Here is a 12,857-nt window from a genome sequence, read left to right as displayed (position 1 = left end):
GTGTGATTTAGTTCGGAGTATCGTAAAATTTGAGAATAAACTATTGTTTTGTAAATCTGCAAGCTCCATAAAATATAGTCAAGGAGGCCTCTGGGTTCTCATTAATAACAATGAAAAACAGTTGGTTATTTAGTGTGTATACAGACCAAACAGTATGTGTTTTACCCCATATTTAACATTAATTGCTTTTCCTACAAAAAAGGGTGCAATAATGGAGTATAATTCAATGGATGGCAAGCAGGAGTGCCTACTAGCACAACACAAAAAAAAAGAACTCTTGAAGCAGGTGTACAATAAAGGGCTTCCTTTTGCCAAAGTATGCTCCTTGTGCAAACCACTCCATATGCTGAAGAGCTTGTCTCACAAGACAGTATTTCAGTCTACATCCAACCTATAGGATGGGAAGCTAGCCTATAATTTTGCTTGTACAACAATGCATTATCCACATCAAGAAAAAGAAACTCACATCAGTAATTTACTTGGATTCCATGATGGGGGAAGTTCTACATGTTTTCCTTTTGTTTAGTTTACATTATTAGCGTCTTATGCCAACAGCTAAGATTGATAGCAATGCATTGTATTCACCAAAAAGAAAACCAACATTACTTGTATTTTTTATTTTACCCCAAAAGAACTACCCTTTTTACCAAGGAAATGTTTACTGGTTGTATGGATTCTTAATACTTACTCTTTATAGTAGTATAATGATCCCTTGCAAATAATGCTATAAAATTACTACTTTGGTTACATTTATGTAATGCAAAATACCAATAATTTCCTCTAAAAAAACAAACTGATGAACAAGGAAATAGGAATTAAGGTAGATAAATATCCCAACTGGCACAGACTACAGACCTACAGTAAATATTCCAACTAAAAGCCCTGGAAACTAAACAACGGTGGATACAAGGGTGTTCGTTAATACATCAGGCTATAAAGTAAAATGTAAAGCCCTGTCTTCTGTTTGATCCCAGAACAGTGACCATACATGAATCTATAAAATAAAAACACTAAATAAACTGGGGGAAATAGATTTAAGCTAACCACATTGGGGCAAAAGTTGATCATTTGCATCATGCAAGACATCATTTTACTTCATTCTGGAGCATTCAGGATTTTAAATAAGGTTATCTATAATATCTGTTTCACAAGTACATGTTTTGTACTAGAACACAGTTTGAACTCAGTACAAACTAAGGAACTAACCTTTTCTATATATGCCATGCATAATAGTCATTACCATTTGCTCTGCTAGATTACTGTGTGTATGCTAGCAGCTTTTAATAGTGCTTACTTCACATGCTACTCTGCTTTCCTATGGAAGGCCCCTTCAATAGTTTGTAGAATAATACTGCTTTCAGTCTGTGTGGGTGCAAAATAGATTTACTAGGGGCTAGAAGTGCTCTGTAATTTAAACATTACCTTTATTGGTAGCTGCTTTCAAGCATGTGACTCTCAGCAGCTTTTTGTATGACTAGCCTGAAAGACAGATACACTACAGATCTTCTGTTATGTCTGTTAGCTAGAGCATAATGTCTCCTTACAGTAATAGCTATGGGTTTTCAGTTAATAATTCTGGGCTAGCTAAGTCTGATTTTTTGACACAAGACATTTTTGTCTCCTAAATGAAGTAGTTCTGGCCCAGTCTACAATGTGAACTTGCTAAAACTAACTCATCAATGTTATAGCTCTACATATTGAGCTCTTAAATGTTACCCAGTAATATGAAAAGGAACAAACAGTCCAAACCTAACATATTGAATATTCCAAGGAGGAAGACCCTTGAGCAAAGGACAAAATTATACTAATGAATGAAAAGCCATTATTATTACCCTCTAGAAGGCTTAGCTTTGAAAGGGAGATGCCTCTTCTACTATATATCTCGACATAGTATACCTTACTTGGCATAGTTATATTCTATTTACATCCATATTTCCAACTACTGAGTGATCACTTTACAGATCCCTCTCCAATAACTGTTCTGTCTGCAGCATATTAAATACTAGATGCAACAGCACATGGCATACAACATAATAAAAACATATTAGCATCAGCATTACTCATGTGCAAGCAAAAGGGCCTGTGGATACAAGGTCCATAATTAACATTTGCTCAAGTAGTACACAGCTCCCTTGTACTGCACAATATGCTGGCCATGCCAACAAAGGGACAGATTGCATCTACACTGAACTCTGGAAAGCCACAAGAGCTAAGTGTTTGCACCCATTTTTATCCTGGTCTGTAATTTTCCTAACTGACTCTCTGTTGTGTGTAAACTGCTGGGGCATTTGCACTGAGTTTTCACCAGAATAAAATATAATATGAACAGAGAACCTGAACTTGTGCTTGTTAATTTCAAAGCATGTACAAAACAGGTCTGCTTTAACTAGAAGAACAACTGAGCTTTAGCAAGCCTTATAGATGCCAACTTTGGGTTTTTCAAAACCCCTAACTGTTCCTGCACCTCTGCCTACCATTCCGAGGTTATTAGTGTCAGGGCAGGCAAAATGTGAAACAACGATTAATTTGCTTCAGTCTTCCACTGTGCACACTAGGAGATGTAAAACAGGTACCATTTTGTGGCCTATAAACCATTTAGAGAAATAAAATGCAAAGTACAACATCTACTCTACTTGCAATGTTCTTTTTTACAAAGCACAATGCTTAGCAAAGAGGAGGCCTTTAATTTAGATATTTGGATCTTGTCAACATATAATTAACTACTCTGGTGTAGGCGTAGAAATACATTTACAAGCAGTTAAGCTGTGGTAATTACACAGAAGAAAAGAACATCCATGTAGACAAAAAATAACTTTTAAAGGCACTTATTTAAAAAAACACCCATGTACTTACAACTTTAAACACATACAGTATAATACTAACTGGTAAAAAAAAAATGCATCATGCCATTGCTTATAGGTTCTGTGATTGAACTTATGTTTCTATTCTCCTCTTCTCTTCATATTCTTGTCTTTTATATAAATCAACGAATGCTTGCTAGGGTAATTGGGTTCTAGCAACCAGATTGCTGTAATGAAAACCAGCTGCAAATTGTGTCAGAACACTACAGTCTACATCATAGTAAAAAGGTGAATAACCCCTTTAAGTAATTTGTAAACAAACAAAACAAACAAAATTCTATTTTATGTAATCTTTTCAAAACAGCATGAAACACATGCAATGGCCAAATTGTGCAGAAATATGATGTCTTTTAACAGAATTCAAGCGTAACTGCAAATGCTCACTAAGTTTATGCCACACCGTCCATGCAGTTCAGATGCAGATTCATATCAGGCTAGGTTGGTTTCAGGCAGTAGAGAAACTCTGTGGGTGCCATTACACCAATAATTGGCACAGCCTCAGTTTATTAGAAGCAGAAGGCATGGAAAATAATGGACTACTTTTTGTAACACAACAGAGCATACGTTTAAATGGGTTGTTCACTTTCCACAAACCAATTGTTTTCAGATTGTTCCACCAAAAAAACAATTACTTTAAATTTTTTACAGGTTTTTCAGAATCAAAGTTTTAAGTCCCAGTCTCTGGTGTCTGGCAGCACAGTAATTCAGGTACAAATTCTGCACTGTTACAATTTTGCAACATTAAGTTGATCCATTTCTCAGCAGCATCTGTAGAGTATTAGCAACTATTGTATCAATTCTAACAGCTGCCTTTAATGAAAGCCATGGATTCTGCTCAGCAGGGACAAAGATACGAAATGTATCAACTAAATGTATCAGTTTAGAACAGTTTACAGGGTCGGTGACCCCCCCCCTCCCAGAGCTGCTTTAGAAGGTGAAAAATTGAACTCAATATTAGAAAAACAGTCACACATAGAAAATAGAAAGTAATTGGAAAAAGTCTTTATTTCTGATGAACTGTCTGAAACCAAATGAACTGAAAAAATTGTTGGAAGGTGAAAAAACCCCTTTGAGCTTAGGGTATGAATATCAGTAATCCTCAAAGCATGCAGTATTCAACCTGTTCACGGTAAAAGCAATGTAATACTGGTTCTGTACACAGCAAGTGAGGCAAAGCAAAATCACAGTGCAAGGGTATCACTTTGTAATCTGAAAACACGTTGCCTAGCAACACACTAGGATTCTCAACCAACTGCACATCGAGACAGAGATATTGGACATTCCTCATTCAGTTTAGAGAAAATGGAGGCATGGGCAGTAGTAATGTACACTGAAATTGTGCCTGTACATTTATGTTTACTGGCACCAGAACACACAGCAGTATTAGAAAACAAATTGACTCTGAGGTTACTAGGTAAATTAGGCTGATAAAAACAAAACTACATGTGATTAACTACTGTGCACAGAAAATGAAATGCCACAGTAACCTTACACTAATCAAGCCCAGTCATACATGTAACTAATTTTAGCAAAAAGTACTTAGTGCATTCAAAATCCTATCAAAAGAATACATGCAGTAAATAGTAATGCAGTCAATTTCAGCTATTTGCATGCCTGTTTGTGTACTTAATTAGTGATGGGCGAATTTGCGCGAATTTCGTGCGAAATTCGCAAAACGGCAAAGAATTTGCGAAACGGCGCCGGCATCTCGTTTTCGACGCCGGCGCCCGTTTTTGACGCCGGAGAATTTTTTGCCGCAAATTTTCGCGGGCGTTTCGCAAATTTATTCGCTGGCGGCGAATCGCGCAAATTCGCCGCAAATTCGTGCCTGGCGAATAAATTCGCCCATCACTATACTTAATTAACCTAAATTATTATCATGCACATTCCCTCTAATATCTACCATGGAAATAGTATGATAATAACAACAAATGAAAAATGCGTATTGGGTGCTATGCAACTATAGAGCGATCACTAGCTACTACCTGTGAATCATTGGGAATTTTGTTCAATTTTGTTTTCCTGTAACACAAATTACCCGTTTGTCGTGGTTTTCCATTTTGTTTGTACCAGGTATGGTTTACATTTGTGGCTGGTAGTTTAGCCAATGATTTCAATATTTACATAGGAGGTGCACCTAATGGAATGAAATCTTTACAGTTTGTTTCCCTGCTGCATGAACATTCTAATGGAAAGCTCTGCAAGAAAATTAGAAGATTTCCTAAATACTTGATATGAGAATTGAACCTGCACCACAAGTATAACAGAACTGTGACATAGGGATAGAGCCTTTCTCCCTAAATAATATCACCTATTAATGTGTTATACATGCAACGCATTTTCGTGATTTATACTCCTAAAATACCTAAACAAACCCCCCCAGTAACACAATTATGTAAACTGTGAGTGAATTTCTGGGGTTTGGAAATACTTCTATTCCTAAAGACCTGGAATAACTTTAGCAGAACAGGTTGCTTTTGGTTGATGACATTGCTCACTCACCCTGGAAAATTTTCTGCGGCAATACAATTGAACTTATGTTAAAAATACACAAAACTAGAACACAGTTTATTTAAATTGTGCCATTTTGTCTTGGGCTACTACGGGACAACACGTGGTCTCAATTAATCCAGATTTCCCTTTAATTAGGAAGCATGAATGACTATAGTATATTACTGTTTGACTTATTGAAAATGGATGGCCTGTGATAATACATCTTATGAGTCTCTCCATACGGACTTTATAAAATGAATGTCACTAGGAAATTTTACAAATGACACCGTTTTGCAGAGGCCTGTTTATTCAAAATTCACTGCTCACCACTGCCGGTCCATATGGCACTCTGGTTCTTACTCTCCAGTCTGCAGATCCCCCCTCCCCAAGCTCTTGCTCTCTCAGTCTGCACACCCAACTTCTTGTGTTACAGGAAATGTGAAGAGTATATCACTTATGTTCATGTTGTTAAAGGGGAACAATTACGAAAATGTAATACAAGTGTCATCTCATTGAAATAAAACACTTTCTATATATGCTTAATTAAAAATTCTGCACTGGAATAAAATAGTTACAAAGCAGTCCCCCTCTCCCATTAATTTGTCTCTACCTTATCTCTTCATGTAGGATTTGGAGTCACATTTTAATGGACAGTTCTAATACATTCTTTGTAGTGGTGCTCCCGTTGCCTTTAAGATATATTAGAGGTCACGGTTTCAAAATAACTGACGGAAATACTGCCACTCTACATATACATGTAAGATTTCTGCAAGAGTCAGTTATTTTGTTATATTTTGTCTGTGCTGGAGTCAGTTATTTAAGTTAGCTTTAATACATCTGTTAGGAAAGGAAGCCCTCCTAAAAAATGTATTAAAGGGCAAGTCATCCCCCAAATAATTTGCCTGATAAAAAGAAAACATAATTCTAAGCAACTTTCCAATATATATTTATTAAAAATTGTCAGTGCTTTTAACATTTTTTGTAAAATACATTTGCTATTGAAAGCAGCACTTGCTGCTTGTTACTTTTTAAACAATGTTGCAAAAGTCTTGGTTCCCCAGCAAGTCTGGTCTGTTAATCAACTACCTTTTCTTACAATGTATCAACAGTCTTAGACATCAGGGCAGAGAACATAAAGGGACAGCCAAATACTGCTTTCAATAGCAATAAATATACAAATAAATTAAAAACCATAGAAAATGTGTAACAAATGTATATTAGAAAGTTGCATAGAATAATGTTTTAAAATGTCTATTTTGGGGTTGACTTGCCCTTTAAGCAGATCAACATATATCTTATTACCGAAATCAAAGGGGCCGAAATGTAGGGCCCATTTACATCTACAAACGCCACTGTAAATAATTATATACAAGGGGAAGGCTGTCCCTGCAATGTATACTTATGCTGGTGCATTAAAAGTTGGTTTTTGACTTTAGTTTAAGGGACATTTTATATGGGAGAATTCAGAGTAAATGAGGCCAATTAATAACAGGTTGCAGTGAGGTTGCAGAGGCAATAACTGTTGCTTTAGTGACAAAAGGCCGGATTTCACCAATATTGCATTGGAAAAAATAACTCTGGTATTTATACAGATACAGGCAAGGGCCAAAGATCAGTGTCAAGCAGAATGTTGTGTTGACAGGGTTTAGTGGGATTGTCATCCACACTAATAAAAGAGAGAAGTTGTAGGATCAGTTAGTTAGATTCAATCTGTGATTACGGTACCTTGATTCATACAGAAAAACGGAGCCAAGTGGCAGTTAGGGATATCAGTGCAAATTTCGGAGGTTACTGGGGGTTGGGTGGATATATAACAGATGTGGAGTTCAGAAATTTTCCAACCCACACCCACCCTAATCCTTACTGGCCCAACCTGGTCCAAGGTTAAGAGAATAAATTCATGGTCTGAACCCATGCAAGACCTGCCCCTAATTGACATCATAGATAATATCATGGGGTGGCCTTTAGGAAGTTCCACCAAAGACAAGGAAGCCCTGCAACAGAACCAAAAAATAAAAATGTATGTGAGCTGCAGCAGGGCAAGTACAATCTGCACCTGACATGGACCTCATTTGCTGGCCCAATTTTTGGCTCAAACCTGCCTGACCCACAGGTAAACCCGGGGATTAGGCAGGTCTTGTGCTAGCCCACACATCATTAGGGAATATGTATACATGGATATCATACAGCTGATGTTTTTAAACCAAAACATTGGCTGAAACCTTTCTCATCCTTTCTCAGTCTGTGACAGATTGCACAGTGAGAATAACAGCAGCCCAAATACAGAACCTTAGGGCACCACCACATAAGAAGAAGTGATAGCAGGGATTTGTTAGCATTAGACATGCATCATTTTGAAAATAAAAAATGCCTACTTATCAACTAGTGTGCTTAAGCCAACCATTTTAAGGGCTATTACACATGAGCATTTCTTCCTGAATTCCCCTGCAGTGGATCTTTCCTGTATTAATTCAGCCCTGTACTTGCTATTAGTTCATACTTGCTGTGGCGCAGACAACGTTAACACAGGTGGAACGCAACTTGATAAGATGTGACTGTATTGCAGCATCTGCCTGCATCACAGTAAGTACAAATTAATAGAATACACTGGGCTGCAATACCTTCCGAGTTCCCCTGCGGTGGAACACATGAAAGATCCACCACACAGGAATGCATAAAGAAACATTTGTATGTGAGAGCTCTTAACAGGGCTTAACAGAATACCAATTGTTCAGCCAAACCAAATCCAGACCCAAGTCATGTGGTGTTTAAGTGATTCACAAGTCGACTTCTTATGCATTTTTAAAAGGTTTTCTCAGATTTGAATATATACATTATTAGGGGTTGTATTCTGTTTGTGATATTTTAATGATGTATTTGATGTGTATCCCCCATTATCAAACAATCTTATGTGATTTGAATTCTGTGAAAAACAACATCCAACAACATTACAAAACAGAAACCATAATAGACTGCTAGGTGGAAACGATATGGAATCTCAGGAAATGCCTTATAACTAGTGCAAATCCAAGCAGCTGTCCCTATTAGTTGTGACTGTTACCAAATAGCCAGTATTTGATTCCCTATGTAAGGAAATGGAAAGTAAATTAAGTTAATTATAAATCAGTGATCTCATTAGGATATAAGATAAAGCAGGGCTTGCTCAGTATACCTCCACGGTTTTTGTCACCACTGCAATAACTAGCAACAAGGCCGAATAGAGCAGCCCTCGTTATACAGTCATAATTGTAACGTCTTCTCTATCCCCCTGAGCCAGAGAGTGTAATAACATTTCAGTATAACAAATACAACAAATGTGCTAGTGCAGGCGCATTTAGAGCGGAATAATTATCCTAGAGCCATGCAAAACTACATCTTCCAGTGTTCTGCTAGGAGCTGGATTGAGGTAGAAATTGTAGTTCAGAAACATCTGGAGGCAGAAGGCTATCAATGCAAATCACTGAAGTCAGCACTATCAGCAACCAGTGACAGCTCCTAAACACAATGCAGAGCTCAAAGCAAACCCCCTCCCCTATCCCACTGCTGGGGCAGTACAGACACTTTCACGGAGTAACTTGAGTACAATGAGGCACTTACATTATCTGTGTCCCCTTGGGCAGTGCAGAAAGGCTCAGTTTGCTCTTTCTCGCTCCCCTCCACCGTCGCCATCTTCCAGCTGCTGAGAACTGAGAGTAAGGCAAGAAAAGATACGAGAGGACAGCCCCCACCATGAAGCCCACACTTAACCCTCTGCCTTCCTGTCACAAACACAGTTACTCCTCCTACCCAGGCAAGCCAAGAGTTAACTCTCCGGTTTCCTGCACATTTCTACCTTAGCCGTCCTGACTGCTAAACACATGTGACTTTCTACAATACAGCAGTTTCCTGAATGAATTCCCTTTATCCATATTTTCATGCCATAGTCTCTGTTACATGACACATTTAATAGAAGGAGGTTATTAAGAATATTAAAATCCAGGCTTTCAAACCTGCAGGACCAATCACACAAGCTGACCCTACACATAAGGATTAAAGTGATTAATACTATTTTTGGTAAAGGTATGTTGGACAATGCCAGGACATAGACACAGCCAGTGGCATAACTACTATCAGGGCAGCCATCAGAAATAATGGGGGCTGTATTTTCTGGTCCCTGTCCACTACCACAGACCCCACACACCACAGTAAAAAAGGCCACTTCCTTGTCCTCATTGATAGCAGCTCCTTTCATTGCTTTTGGTCTATTCATGGCTTCACCTCCTTTCGCGGCTTAGGCTCGCACACTCAAAAGGGGCCCAGCTAATCTAGAAAATGCAGCACAGTCCAGACCCCCCCCATTAACCTTAAATTCTGCTGGGTCCAAGATGACTGTCCCGCCCTGATGGACGGCCCTGACTACCATAGTGCAGACACAGCAACTGTGGAGGGTCCCAAGGGACAGGTAGGGTTTTCTATCAGGCTTACCAGATCCCTTCAATCCAGGGCTATTTCCAATTAATGCAAGTTGCAGAGCTGAATTGATAGCATTCAAATAAATTGCTATCAGTGTATCCCTTCTAGCTCAATCAAGAGATGTCTCTGAATTTTCAGTTGATCTGGGAACCCTAACCTGGCTGGCCTGCCCAAAAATGGCGCTAGGAGTCAATGTGAAAGATAAATATCTTTCCAGAAAAGATTGCAACCCTAGGGACAGAATGACACCACAGGAACTGCTGTACTGTACTCTTGCCCAGCCACTTCTGTGTATTAAACTCTGCCACCTGCCACAAATGGAGGGGGCATGCATATTGGAATAATGGGAGCTGAAGGGCCTGGTCTGATTTAGTTATAGCTTGGATGTCAGCCAGCATATGGTGCATTCGCTGATGGGTAGTGAATAGGGTCAATTCTAGCTTTAAAGCCACATTTGCAATGCCAACCACATCGCTAGCACTCTGCACCAGAAAAGTTTCCTGCGGAATTACCAGAAATTCCACATTCATCCATTTGATTGGTCAGATACTGAAGAGACTTGGCCATTGTATGGCTTAACTCACCCTTTTTCTTTAGATTGTAAGCTCTTTTGGACAGGGCCCTCTATACCTCTTGTATTGAGTTTTGTTTTGTTTTTGTATGTATTCTTGTAGGTTTACTGTATACACCCATTTACAGTCCAACACAGCTGAATATGTTGGTGTTTTATAAATACATGTCTTAATTGTCTTTATATAAAAAAGTCTTTCAATACAACATGCGAGATAATATACAACAGAATTATATTTGACTGAAAATTGTGTTGACTTTGTTTGTTGAATTTGTGGGATGCTCTTCACAAAAACTTTGGTACCGTGTTAGCCAGTAGCAAAAATAACAAATAAAAAAACAAACAAATACAAAAAGTATTGTAGAAGTGATACCTACCTGTATATTGGCTAAATGTATGGAGTTATTTATCACATTAAGACAGGGCCTTAATTTAGGGTCAGGTTTCATGTCACACTATGTGACCTGACTAAATCCAGACTCCTGGAGTATTTACAACCCACCCTAATTCATTATTATTATTATTAACATGTATTTATATAGCACCAACATATTGCGTAGCAATGTAGAGTAAATGTGATTATACAACTAAATCACATGAATTATATACATAGAACATATGGAGTTACATACATCACAATCAATACCAGTACAAAAAGGTGAGGAAGGTCCTATGCATAGGCATACACTCTAAAGGGAAGGGAGTAACACACAAGGTGTGGGAGTGGGAAGATAGAATTAAGTGGGTGAGAAATGTGGTACTGTATGTGGTGTTGCGTTTTGTAGTTAAGCAGTTAATTCATTGTATTATCTCTACAATTGATCTCTATCTATCTGTAATTTCCTAATTTATTGCTTTGGACATCAAGGGCCCTGTTTGCAACCACCAAGGCCCTCCCTACGTCCACCTTCCCCCCCCCGTACATCATGTTGTACAGGCCCGGATTTACAAAGGGGCAGCCCTAGGCCATCTCTGCTTCACCCTCAGCTTCTGCTTCACTCTTCGCGTCTCTCCCCTTCTGCTTCCCCCTCCTCCGCATCTCTCTCCCCGCCCGCGTTCCCCTCCCCTTGTGCGTGCGCATATAAACGAATATCTTAAATATGTGAAATTGCGCATGCGCAACTGACTTTAATGTGGCTGGGCAGCATGGCATCCCTGAATTTCTGCCGCCCTAAGCCCGGGCCTTTGTGGCCTTGCCACAAATCCAGACCTGATGTTGTGTCCAACAAGAAGGCAGCCAGGAGGGAGGCAGACCTGACCTGTTGGAAAACCAGGAGGGCCGAGGCGAAACTGATTTTCTTTCGGTGTCACACCAGCCCAGTTTGACCCTGAAATCCATGGGGCCAGATTTACTAGAGGGGAAGTGGCTAACTCTGGCGACATTTAGCCAGAAATCCAATACGCAGGCACATTGCCAATTTACCAACAGGTGTAGGTGACAATTCACTAGCGTTTGTTCGTACTCTATCTCCAGGCAAATTTTCGCTCTGGGGAACAGTCGTTACTCCGCAAATTCAGTAAAGTGTGAATTTTACTGTTACCTCTTTTGTCAGAGTTTAGTTCGCCACCTCAGACCAGGCGAACTGATAAAACAAAGCTGCATCTTCCTCAATCTTATGTAAGTGACATCATATCCTGTATGCCGAAAATGCATTAAAGTTGTAAAAACGCTGACGACTTGTCCTTTTTTAAGCGGGATTGCCTTCAAAAGTCCAAATTGTTAAACTTTTTTTGGGTTATCATTTCCCCCCAGACATTTTAGTGTGTAGGGCATTAGGGGGATCTCTTTTGTCTTTATTCAGGTTTCTTGGACATTTGTAATAAAAAGTGGCCACTTCAAGCGTTTGCACCATCTCTAATAAAGATGTCCATATGACTTTGCCACAGAGCCTGGGACAGAAAGTGACATGGCCAAACATGGTTGTTACCAACACTGCTGCACAGTTTTGTGCATCAGCATTAGGTACAAGGGACTAGTTGACTTTCTGCCAGTGGGGGTTATGGGGGCAAGGGGGGGGGGACTGTGCAGGGGACCTAGCTAAATACTTACAGAGATTATATATGAGTTAGGTTTTGAAGTACTTAGGGCATTATTATTATTTTTTTTCATTTAGTTTTTTTCCTGCATCATGAGTGCAAAGCCACATGGCTCAAAAAGAAAATATTTGCATGCAGCGGCACTCCAAAGACTACCTGCCCATTGCTATACAGCCTTTGTAGTAAAAGGAATGGTTGATCCTTTCATCCCTAATAATATGGACATTTTCAGTGGAGAGAAGTGCTGATGCTACAAATAAATCTGGTAAACTTTGTATATTCAGCTACAGCTACCTCCAGGGTATTATAATAGGCATTATGCATTACAACATGGATGCCACTAATAAAAGATTATTTTTCATTGTAGTGATTTTTATGCCCAAAAACAGAATTCAGTGAAAAAATTGCCTTTTTAGGCCCCAATTGGTCAAAATTACATTTCA

The 12,857-nt window shown here is 39.0% G+C and overlaps 1 pseudogene; it reads right to left on the bottom strand.

Moving 5' to 3' along the window:
- The window catches only part of LOC108712360, a 50,203-nt pseudogene extending 41,081 nt beyond the window's left edge, over window positions 1-9,122 (bottom strand).
- Window positions 9,123-12,857: the final 3,735 nt, after the last annotated feature.

This window comes from Xenopus laevis, chromosome 3S (genome assembly GCF_017654675.1).
Source record: "Xenopus laevis strain J_2021 chromosome 3S, Xenopus_laevis_v10.1, whole genome shotgun sequence".
In the NCBI taxonomy this organism is placed as follows: Eukaryota; Metazoa; Chordata; class Amphibia; order Anura; family Pipidae; genus Xenopus; species Xenopus laevis.
Note: the sequence above shows the minus strand (reverse complement) of the source record. Positions and strands in the feature narration are given on the sequence as shown.